Here is a 12,821-nt window from a genome sequence, read left to right as displayed (position 1 = left end):
ATAAATAGATAAAAGGGTGAGTAGATGATTAAAATACAAGGAAAATTGTTTTAGAGTAGTAATGGATTACATCTTCGCTTGAACTTTGAGGTTCTAATTGCACAACATCCTCAAGGAGACTATTCCACAGCCAAACGGTGTGAGGAATGAAGGACCTCTGGAACTAAGAACTATGTGCGCCAAATGTCCCAGTACTGTAGTTGGATTAGAAGAGAGACAATTACAACCATTCGATCCTCCCGAGGCGACCAGTTAGCGCCTACCCCATGAGCAGTAATGCTCGATGCAAGCATTCTTTCAGTCATTAATTGTGTCACTGGAACATTCTTTTGCAATAAAATACTCAATTCCAGCTACATCAATCGTTTGCTCTTTAGTCACTGGCGAACACTTCAACTGGAAACTGGAATTAGCTGATAAAGAATCACCTTTATATCCCGGCCTTCCTTTGTTGTATTCATGTGCGCGTGCGTGGACGTGTAAACATTTTCCTAAATCGTTTAGTTGTTGAAAGATGTTTCTCCGTGTTTAAAGGAGATCTGGAGACATGCAGGAAAGGTGCAACTTCCCCTAGGGATTCATTAACACGATTTTCATATATTTTATATATATATATATATATATATATATATATATATATATATGTATGTATGTATGTATGTATGTATGTATGTATATATATATATATATATATATATATATATATATATATATATATATATATAATTATATATATATATATATACTGTACATATATATACATATCTGTATGTATATATATATATATATATATATATGTGTGAGTATGTACTGTATATATATGTGTGTATACATATGTATTATATATATATATATATATATATATATATATATATATATACATATATACTGTACATATATATACATATCTGTATATATGTGTATATGAGTATATATATATGTGTGTGTGAGTATGTATATATATATGTATATATATATATATATATATATATATATATATATATATATATACATACGCAACTGATACCTCATGACGTCACAAAAATGCAAATAGGTCTACCTAGAATCTTTACCCTTCCTGTTAATTCCTTTTCATAACCCGCTTTTGTTGCAACCTGAATGTATTTAAAAATCAGTCATCCAATCTCTTCACTTCACTACGTTTTTAGTTTTTCTTTCATTTATTTTTTTTACCTATATCTCTATGCATTCCCAGACAAGGCAACTTGATCAGGACTTGGGGGTGGGGTTGGGGGGTGCTACAGGTGGGGGAGAGAGAGTTACAACATCGTAGCCAGAAGTTGGAGACGCTGTATCAGCCCAAAATACATAATTTACTACGTTGCATTTTGTAGTGGTCCATATTTTACCAACACTATCAGTCTAAAATACTATTTGAATTCGTAAAGGCCTGTAAGTTAGACACCCAATCAGTTTTAAACAAGGACACAGTACATCATGCATTACACTGGAATTGTGAATCAAAAATTAGAAGCTGCAATGCATTACTACCCTAATACAATTCTCCTCGCATTTTAATAATTTACTAACATTTTTATCCATTTATTTATTTGTTAATTAATTTTTTCTTTTTTATGAATGATTTCTTCTTTTTGTATTTCCCAATGCTTTCTGTTACTTCTTTCTAATGGACGCCATATTGGATGCTTGAATTTCTAGTCAATAGCCTCTGTAGGTTTGTTCCATATGAATAGGGTTTATCTTCTGAATAATAAAAATAATATTAATAATAGACGCACTATGTCTAAGTAAGCATACCTTAGTTTAACCTGACCACTGAGCTGATTAACAGCTCTCCTAGGGCTGACCCGAAGGATTAGACTTATTTTACGTGGCTAAGAACCAGTTGGTTACCTAGCAACGGGACCTACAGCTTATTGTGGAATCCGAACCACATTATACCGAGAAATGAATTTCTATCACCAGAAATAAATTCCTCTAATTCTTCATTGGCCAGCCGGAGATTCGAACGCAGAGTGCTAGCCGAGAACGGTACCGACCAGTCCAACGAGGAACTGCACTATGTCTAAAAAACATCATGCTGTGCATTGGAATTGGTAAAGGCCCACAAGTTAGGCAAAATCAAATTTGAAATACACCATGTATTACTTTGAATTGGTATTAGATACACTAGGAATTCCACCGGAATTGGCATTGAAAGTACTTTCAACTACAGGTTGAAAGTACTTTCAGTTTGAAATACGTGATGTATGAGACCTGAATTGATAAAGGCCTGTAAGTTAGACCCCTATTGGTTTGATATATATCAGGTATTGCGGTGGAACTATGTATCATTTTGGAACTGACATAGGCCCATAAGCAGGGCATTATTGGTATGATAGACCTGTACTGCGCTGTAATGTGTAAGGGCCTAAAGTTAGGTGCTCTATCATAGTAAATATATTATGTAATATAATGCGATGGTTAAGGATTATAAAAATAATTACAGCCAACTTGGCAATACATAGACTGTGGTTTAGAAACTTTATCCCAAAATAGTAGGCCTATATAGCTAACAAGCGGAACCACCCCATCTAGGTGTAAAAGATGCGTAAGTGGAAGAGGGACATATAGCTCACTATATATGGATTTATACGAAATGAATTAAAAGAATGGTTCCCATCGAGCATTACTGCTCATGGTGCGAACGCAAGTTATGACGTCTAACATGCCTCTCGCCCTTGCGGTTCTCTTTACCAACACCCCTGACCCTGTTGCTGGACCTCTGGACCTTTCCTCTCAATCATTAATTTTACACTCACACACTGTATATATATATATATATATATATATATATATATATATATATATATATATATATATATATATATATATATATATATTGCGAGTGCACAAGAAAGTCCAACCCCAACTCACCTTCGGATGGAGAAATCACTCAAACAAGGTGCAATGGCAGATTAGTACTGTACAACACTCGCCTCATTCTTGCTAGGTCCGTGAGTCATGGCCGGCTTTCCACCAACAGGTCCGTCATGCTGTTAATGGGGACTAGCATTTGCCAGGGTCAAGAAAAATAGGGCTTATAATTATATATATATATATATATATATATATATATATATGAATAATATTACCTTATACAATACACCAAAATAAATTTCTGTGAACCGTATGCAAATAGCAAACACAGCAACATTTTTTGCGTCTAAGAATATATCCCTAGTTCCTTTTTCTCATTTTCCAGTAATCTATGTAAAAGGGTATCATATTCACTTCCCAAACGTATAACCAACATTTCCCTCCCAACCCTCAAAGGGAAAAAAGGCCCCAGACTTAAAAAAAAAAAAAAAGAAACACCTGCTAGACGGAGTCAACTAATGTTGCGAGTAATTGCAGATTGCAGAGCGTAAATGAAGTCTTTAACGCGAGCATAGGCAACGAGAGGATATTCATGGGACGATGACGGGGAGGGAACCTAAATGAAGCAATAACCGTTAAGAGCAACATCTGTTCATTACGAGGCAATGAATATAAATGTCCGGCGTAATGCACACACGAGCTCATGCAGGCAGGGATGATAAAACCCAGGCTCTGGCTGGGATGCTGGGAAGAACTTCTATAAATTCGTAGGTCTTTTAGGTTCACTTTGAATGGTTTTTTTTTTCACTCTTTTCAAATTTTAGTTTTTTCATGTAATCTAGCTATTGTTTCTCACAAAATATTACGTATGTACCTGATGTAAGTATATTATTTCAGAGCGAGTATCCATATTTTTCATGAAAAAGTGTTGTCTCATTTAAACTGGTGGCAGAATTTTGTATTTCTGCGGCAACAAAAATAACATTTCACAATGATATAAATTCCCTTTGAAGAGATTCGACTGGGCAAATTCATTAAAGAGAGCCAGTTCTCTTAATTGCGGTGGGTTCATCGACCTCGTCTCCGTTGTTAGCGATACTAAATTTCTCTATTAGGAAACGTTTAGTAGCTTAAATTTCTCCTCGGGCGAGAAAATTGTCAAGGAGCTTTTCAGAAGATTTACTCGAGGACGTGCTAAGCATATAATCTGATCTTAACTATGATAAAAGGGATAAAAAGCAGTGGAGAGTCTACTGCGTTTAATTTATTTGCACAGCAGCTGGGAGAACAGTCAAATGAAATGAACGTCAGGCGTCGAAGAGTTAAAGTAAATGACCCGAGATATCATTTGCTTCGTAAGCAAACTTATTTCGTACGATACGCAATTGTATTTCATTTTAAATTAACATTGGGAATTCCCTCGCATTCAGCAGTAAAATAAATAAGCAGGCAAAGATATAAAAATGAATAATCAGTAAAACTTCCGCGCCCTGAATTCATAAACACAAAACAGTGAAGACAGGACACCGGTTACGTCACGCGTTAGATTTGCTTCAAAAGTGATTGTGCACATGTGTAGAGTTTTTTCAAAATTTTCCAATCGTCTTCGTCAGATTAACGTAAGTAGTACATTTGAAAATAGTTTTAAGTTACCGGGGTAATCAGGAGTGGCGTCAGTCGGCCGAAATGAATATAAAAAAGGCAGAAAAATTGGAATGCATGTGATCCAATCTGGAGGCGTGTTCAGTCTAGCCTAGCTGATACGTTTTTAACGCCCAACTTCCCAATCCTGTTGTTTTTAGAACATCCAGTTTGCATATTTTTTCTGTAAAGGTATTTGTGATAATGTGTCAGATTTCGAAATGAAAAACTTCAATAAAACTTATGCCACCCGTTAAATATATGGATGTAGACCAGGGCATTAAACGGACGTCGCCATGTTGGCAACTTCACACGAGTAGGTTAGGCTACCCTCCACCGGTGTTACGTTCACCATTTCGTAAGGACAATGATTATCTAGGAGACAAACCCATGTGGTATTATTGTGTAACTTTTCAGTTCAAAAGTCATAATGATTCTAGCAAATCGGTTTGCGCTGCTGGATGAGCCACAATATTTTTGTGAGGGGTATGATTAAGTTCATCAGTGTCAACTAATGGCTGCCATTGTTTCCCCGTAGAAGTACTGTAGAACGCAGTCATAGACTTTTTTTAACCAAGGCTGTTTCTATATACTGATTGGCATACCCGAATGAACGCAGGTGAAATTGAATCTTACTAAATTTCATCCACCTAAAATAAAATTTACCTAATGAGATTAGAGCATAATTGTGGAAATTACGATAGGCCTAGGCTAGGGGTGCTGTCTTGTATTACGATTCCGTATTTTTAAACGATTATTTTTATGCCTCTGCTCAGCAAACTAGTTTGGAGGTGGCTCTAGTTTTTAATAGCATTAACCAACGGAATTTGAGCCCAGTAAGAATAGTTATAGAAACTCCCGTTTAAATCGCGTACCTCAGCGCAGTGGCGGAGCCAGACATTGTGAACATCGGGGTCTTATCCATGAGGGGTCTGGGGGTCTCCCCCAGAAAATTTTGAATTTGTTAAATGCTATTTCCTGCATTCCAGTTCATGAAGGGTGACCTGCTGGACACTGGCAAATCCTAAATCCCTTCTGATTCATAGCCTACATTTTCAATTGCAGGGCCTGCAAAAGACAATACTATTTAACGGAAAGAAACATTAACCACTTGCCTGTTGACTTCTAGAGATTTTTATGTAAACTACAATGGCAAAATTGAGACTTATAAATGTGAGACTAACTAAAGTAGATTCAAAGTAGGATTGCAGAGATGGATAGTTTGTTTGCTTTTTTTGTATTTTAGAAGTAGTATGGTCACTGTGCTTAGCCAACAATAGGCCCGTGATTTTGTAGCTAAGTATTATTCATGCTGTTGCATGCCTGTACGGTATCACTGGATGATGGTTTTTTAAAGAAATTTCTAAGGACCATGGTTACACACGCTGACGCTACTTGAACAAGACTGCTGTTCTGCCAGACGTCAATGTTTAGAACACTGAGTGCACAATGTATCTGTTAGCGGGATTCTATTTTTCTAGTTGTGGCGCGTTAAAATAATAGCATTTTAAGAATAAGGGAAATGAAGGTTGCTGTTGTAGGCTATTTGCTCAGTAATAAGTTTTATTGTATATAATATATAGGGGACATGGTGTCAGGGTTGTTATATATAATTTTTAAAAGCTTAAGAAGATTCGGGGCTCCAGTCCCAAAAGCCACCTACTGTAACTTAGGTTTCCACCTCACCGAAGAACACGACCACCTTTCTCATGGTTAGCTGTAGATAATGTTTGATATCCTTTATTGAATGTCTACTTTGCGGTTTTGAAATTAGAACACTTTTGTAGATATTTTTTTTTGCAGTCAGTTTCCTCAATAATGTAATGTTATCTATCATAATTAAAAAAAAGTGCTAATTATTAAATGTGCCTGCAAATTACAGCCTCGAAATGAAAATTCCCCCGTTTTTGGCAGCTAAGATGGGCGCTTTCCTACTACTCTGTACAACTGAATTAATTAATTTTCATTTCTTTTTTCGATACCTATACAGTGCTAAAACCATGTCATTGTTAATACATAAATTATCTACTAAATAAATTGTTTACGCTTATGTTCTTGGTATTGATTGACTAACGCATTAAATAGTATCAGCGATAGTTCGATACGGTTGAAACATCTGTGCTTGGGAAGGAAATGAATTAATAGTACCGGATTATTCATTTCATTGCCACATACCATCAGTTGATTTCCTACTGCCACTACGACAACTTAAATAGTAAGACAGGTTCAGATGGTGTAGGATTGTGACATTATTATCGGTTAAAATATCTACTGTAACAAATACCGATTTCAGCACCCTCCCCAACACATGCGGAAGCTCCCCGCCCCCCACGTCTCTCTCTCTCTCTCTCTCTCTCTCTCTCTCTCTCTCTCTCTCTCATATATATATATATATATATATATATATATATATATGGATATATACATATATGTATATATATACACATACACTATATATATTATATATATGTAATGGAACAACACTCCATCATGAAACATATATATATATATATATATATATATATATATATATATATATATATATATATATATATATATATATTATTCAGATTATTACAAGCGTCCTTTAATATCAATTGCTTTACTTGAAATAATATATTTTCATATATGTTACCGAAGGGAATTTTTTTAGTTAGTGCGTCCCTGTAGTCCTGAGTCCTCGTCCGTCGCTGGTTCGACCCCACGGGACGGTGGACTTATTATCAACTAAAAATTCCCCTTCGGTAACATATATGAAAATATATTATTTCCGGATTGTAGAGCGAATTGATATTAAAGGACGTTTGTAGCTTTCTGATTGTATATGAATCACGGTGATGTGATAAATAGTCATATATATATATATATATATATATATATATATATATATATATATATATATATATATATATATATATATATATATATATAATATATATATATATATGAATCTGGAATGCAAATGAAGAAAAAAAGCTGAAGTTCTTGAGATGAATATTGAGATGAATTTTGTGCAGTACACAATTCGTAATAAGAATGGAACGGGTGAGAAATATGGAGATAAGTAAGAGTGATTGAATAGTTATCGTAGATGAAAGGATGGCTAAATATTTTCAGATGTTTTGGCCTTCTGGAAAGAAAGGAGGTTTGTAGGATAGTGAACAGTGCATAATAGGGAAGTTGATGAAGGGAGGAGGAGAGGAAGGGTTAGAAAGTGCTGGATAGGAGGGGTGAAGAGTAATGGAAAGGAGGGGACTTGATATTTTCAAGGAGGCATTAGGATGTGTAGGGGTTAGGCAAAGCATAAATACACCATATATGAAGTGGTTGATGTAGAAGTGAAATGGTTTTGATGGTGAAAAAATATATGGGAGGCCCGGATTTAGATTCCTGCGAATGTCGGAGGGCATTAGGCCTATTCTGTTAAAAGACTAGAGCCTATGTTTACCCATAATTTTATTTCAGCTTTAGTCAAATATATTTGACCTATGAGGTCATTCAGCGCTGAAAGGGAAAGTGACAGTAAAAAGGTTTAAGAATAAAGATTATGAACGGAGGTACAAAAATAGGAATGAAAGGGGTTGCAGCTAGGGCCCGAAGAGACGCTGCAAAGATCCTTAAGCAGTGCCTACAGTGCACCGCATGGGGTACACTGACGGCACTACCTCCTGCGGGGCAAATGTATTTGAAATCGGTAGATATTTTGTATATACAGTATGAACTGAAGTAGACCTACGCACTCTTCGTAGCATAGTGGGCTAAAGGGTAATCTCATCCTTACCAGTGTGTATGTGTTCAAATCCCATCACGGGAGTTAAGGTTTTTATTTATTTTATTTCTCGTCTGGATTTAAGGCTTGCAATGATACGCGTATCCAAAAAGTGGTTAGAAAATGGAAGTTACAGTCAATATGGATATTCAAAATACACCCATATATATATATATATATATATATATATATATATATACATATATATATATATATATATATATATATATATATATATATATATTTTATATATATATACAGATATACATATCCGTACAGTATGTTTATATATACCTACATACATGTGTGTGTGCGAGCGCGCGCATCGCATTTTTTGTTCTAGGGTTTGTCATAAGTCCGATGCATACAAAAGCCCCCCTGTAACGCATTAGTGCGTATATCATTTCTTCCAGCAACTGTCCTTTGGAAAGATGCGGACAAAAGCCGCCGAAAGACCCCACAATAAGCAACAAGTGAAAACAATTGAACTGAATTCCAACTGTTGGGGTGTTCATTCCAGTTGCGTCATGGGAATGTCGGTCCTTTTTACGAGGCTGACAGATCTCCAATCATCATAAGTGTGTTCTGTGTGTGACTCTCTCTCTCTCTCTCTCTCTCTCTCTCTCTCTCTGGTCCAATCGCTCTTATGTAACATCGATTATTAGTACAAAAGCTTTCTTTCCAATCCTGTTGCTTTTAATGTGCTGAGGGAAAGGGAGAAATTCCACGATGAAAATTCTGCAGGGTATTAGTATCGTTTTTAGAGTAATTCAGATTGTTAGTCAGAATAAAAATTTCCGTGTTTTGTCTCGCATTTGTTCGTAGAACAATGCACAGGAAACCACTGGTCGGGCTCTTACGAAACTGCCTCGTTGCTTGCTTTGATTATAACGGCTTCTCCGACAGTGAAAAGGGAAATAAGTAAGAAGGGGTTATCTGACGTCATTTTGCCTGTCATTGGCGCAGTGCGATAGACGCTGTCTTGTTTGTTGATATGTACAATAAATGTTAATAAATATATATATATATATATATATATATATATATATATATATATATATATATATATATATATATATATATATATATATATATATATATATATATATATATATATTATATATATATATGAATATTATATAAAAGTCCTGGTAAAGGTGCCATTTGGTGTCCTGAACATTTGGCGTCCTCAAGAAAGGGTGTCATTTTGCGTCCTCAATAATAATTATTATTATTATTATTATTATTATTATTATTATTATTATTATTATTTATTTTATTTTTATATTTTTGCTGAAGAAAATAACATGCATATATAAAAAAAATTATGTAGTAGGGTAAAATGTGCCATTTTGCGTCCTGAACATTTGTTATCGATAAGAGTCTGATTAGGAGGAGACACCTGCTGAACTGATATTATACATATAAATATATATACAATTTCTCTCTCTCTCTCTCTCTTTTCCATATCCATATATATATATATATATATATATATATATATATATATATATATATATTATATATATACATACGTAATGTATGTATATATACATATAAACCTGTGCATATTGTTTACACGCAAACACAGTATAAGTATGTACATATATTTTGTGTGTGTGTATATATATATATATATATATATATATATATATATATATATATATATATATATATATATATATATATATATCTAGATAGATATACAGTATATGTATGTATGTATGTATGTATGTATGTATGTATAAAACAGGTCAAACGTTACATGACTTTATCTTTCGCAAATGTTTGGTGAAGTCGCCTGTTTATATTCAAATTCTTGGCACCTGTTATCAATTATTCAACTTATTAATGAAAAGCCGTCATTATTGAAATTCGTTATGAAATTAAAATATATTTCCATTAAATTTTCTCTCAGAAAAAAAGATAAACTAGAAAACTAATCACTATATAAGCACACACACACACACAGACACGTGAAAAGAAGTTGAGTGATTGAGGCATATCGTGTCGACCTTCCGGGAACTTTCGCAAGACTGGCTCCAGTGTCTCCAGAGAATCCCCAGGCCTTGCTTACGGAGCCTCATCTTCTAGCGGAGCTTTATTTATTTATACGTACAATTATACATAATTATACATACATATAGTTAGAAAAAGAGATAAAGAATTATTCCAAATCATTGCCATCTGCTGGAAGTCCCTAACATTCCAGGCAATCCCAACAATTCCCGAAGACCGGAGCAGCTCAGTGGAGACGAAAATGTCTCTGGAATCCAGATGCGTCACGTGTCCGATTACAAAGCTTGGGATAAATCAGACACATTTCATCCGTATGGAGCGGACTCTCCTTCTTTGTGAAGACAGATGATCAATTTCCAGAAAAGGAGGAAGCCAGGTCAACGCAGACGTAGGAAACACGAGAAGGAAGAGCTTCGAGCGGGAAGTCTCCTCTTGCCATTGGATACCGCGACGTGGGGAAGCAGTGATACCGATTTCACATATTCCTCCGTGGCAACCTCTGGCGTGGCCTAAAATCCCGTAAGTGCAATGCCTACCACATATGCGAAATTGATTTTCCACCTTCTGAGGATTGTAGTGTGGCAGGAACTTACGCATCGAGGAACACCTTCAGCACTGGCGTGTTTCCTACAGTCAGCATCGAAATAACTGGTTTCGGGACTCTGCATAGGAATCATCTGTTTTCAAAAAAGCAAAGACGCCGTAGGCTATTGGCTAGCTAACAGAGCGAAGAATGGGAAGGGCCATCCCTGGCAAAACTAAACCTCCATTTCAGTGATGCTTTGTTGGCGAAGATGCCCCCAGGGGTGAGATCAATTGTGATCGTCAAAGGCCAAAAAAAATATATATGTGTGTAATATATATATATATATATATATATATATATATATATATATATATATATATATATATATATATATATATATATATATATATATATATATGTATTTATTTTATTATATTATATTATATATATATATATATATATATATATATATATATATATATATATATATATATATATATATATATATATATATATATATATAATTTACATATATAATGTGTGCGTGTGTGTGTAATAAGTTGTCAAACTGCACGTGACAAATATATATGCAGATAACCATTTGAAAGGTGAAAATTTCAGACCAGGTACCAAGAGCTTTCGCGTATCATGTGCACTTCTTGAGGGGTACCTTGGAGTAATTTATACCCCAAAGAAGTGTTCGTGATACACGAAAGTACTTGTTACTTTGTCTTTAATTTTCACCTTTCAAATGGTTATCTGCCTATATATTTGTCATATGCAGTTTGACAACTTATTACACAACTTACACACATTATATATGTATATATATATATATATATATATATATATATATATATATATATATATATATATATATATATAATGTGTGTGTGTGTAATACACACACACACACATACATATATATATATATATATATATATATATATATATATATATATATTTACACATATATATATATATATTTTTTTTTGGCCTTTGACGATCACAATTGATCTCACCCTGGGGCATCTTCGCCAACAAAGCATCACTGAAATGGGGGTTTAGTTTTACCAGGATGGCCCCTTCCTATTCTTCGCTCTGTTAGCTAGCCAAGAGCCTATGGCGTCTCTGTTTTTTTGTGAAAACAGATGATTCCTATGCAGAGTCCCGAAACCAGTTATTTCGCCGCTGACTGTAGGAAACGCGCCAGTGCTGAAGGTGTTCCTCGATGCGTAAGTTCCTGCCACACTACAATCCTCAGAAGGTGGGAAAATCAATTTCGCATATGTGGTAGGCATTGCACTTACGGGATTTTAGGCCACGCCAGAGGTTGCCACGGAGGAATATGTGAAATCGGTATCACTGCTTTCCCACGTCGAGGTATCCAATGGCAAGAGGAGACTTCCCGCTCGAAGCTCTTCCTTCTCGTGTCTCCTACGTCTGCGTTGACCTGGCTTCCTCCTTTTCTGGAAATTGATCATCTGTCTTTACAAAGAAGGAGAGTCCGCTCCATACGGATGAACTGTGTCCGATTTATCCCAAGATTTGTAATCGGACACGTAACGCATCTGGATTCCAGCGAACATTTTCGTCTCCAATGAGCTGCTCCAGTCTTCGGGAATTGTTGGAATTGCCTGGAATGTCAGGGACTTCCAGCAGATGGCAATGATTTGGAATAATTCTTCATCTCTTTTTCTAACTATATGTATGTATAATTATGTATAATTGTATGTATAAATAAATAAAGCTCCGCTAGAAGATGAGGCTCCGTAAGCAAGGCCCGGGGATTCTCTGGAGACACTGGAGCCAGCCTTGCAAAAGTTCCCGGAAGGTTGACACAATATACCTCAATCACTCAACTTTTCACGTGTCTGTGTGTGTGTGTGTGCTTATATAGTGATTAGTTTTCTAGTTTATCTTTTTTTCTGAGAGAAAATTTAATGGAAATATATTTTAATTTCATAACGAATTTCAGTAATGACGGCTTTTCATTAATAAGTTGAATAATTGATAACAGGTGCC

General features: G+C 35.1%; 1 long non-coding RNA gene across 1 annotated transcript in view; it reads left to right on the top strand.

The window, feature by feature from the left end:
• The first annotated feature begins 4,379 nt into the window (after positions 1-4,379).
• The window catches only part of LOC136831474 (uncharacterized), a 538,556-nt gene continuing 530,114 nt past the window's right edge, over positions 4,380-12,821 (top strand). Inside the window, exon 1 of the long non-coding RNA XR_010850895.1 lies at positions 4,380-4,460. This is a non-coding gene — a long non-coding RNA (uncharacterized lncRNA). The remainder of the gene's footprint in view (positions 4,461-12,821) is intronic.

This window comes from Macrobrachium rosenbergii, chromosome 48, assembly GCF_040412425.1.
Source record: "Macrobrachium rosenbergii isolate ZJJX-2024 chromosome 48, ASM4041242v1, whole genome shotgun sequence".
Classification (NCBI taxonomy): domain Eukaryota; kingdom Metazoa; phylum Arthropoda; class Malacostraca; order Decapoda; family Palaemonidae; genus Macrobrachium; species Macrobrachium rosenbergii.
Note: the sequence above shows the minus strand (reverse complement) of the source record. Positions and strands in the feature narration are given on the sequence as shown.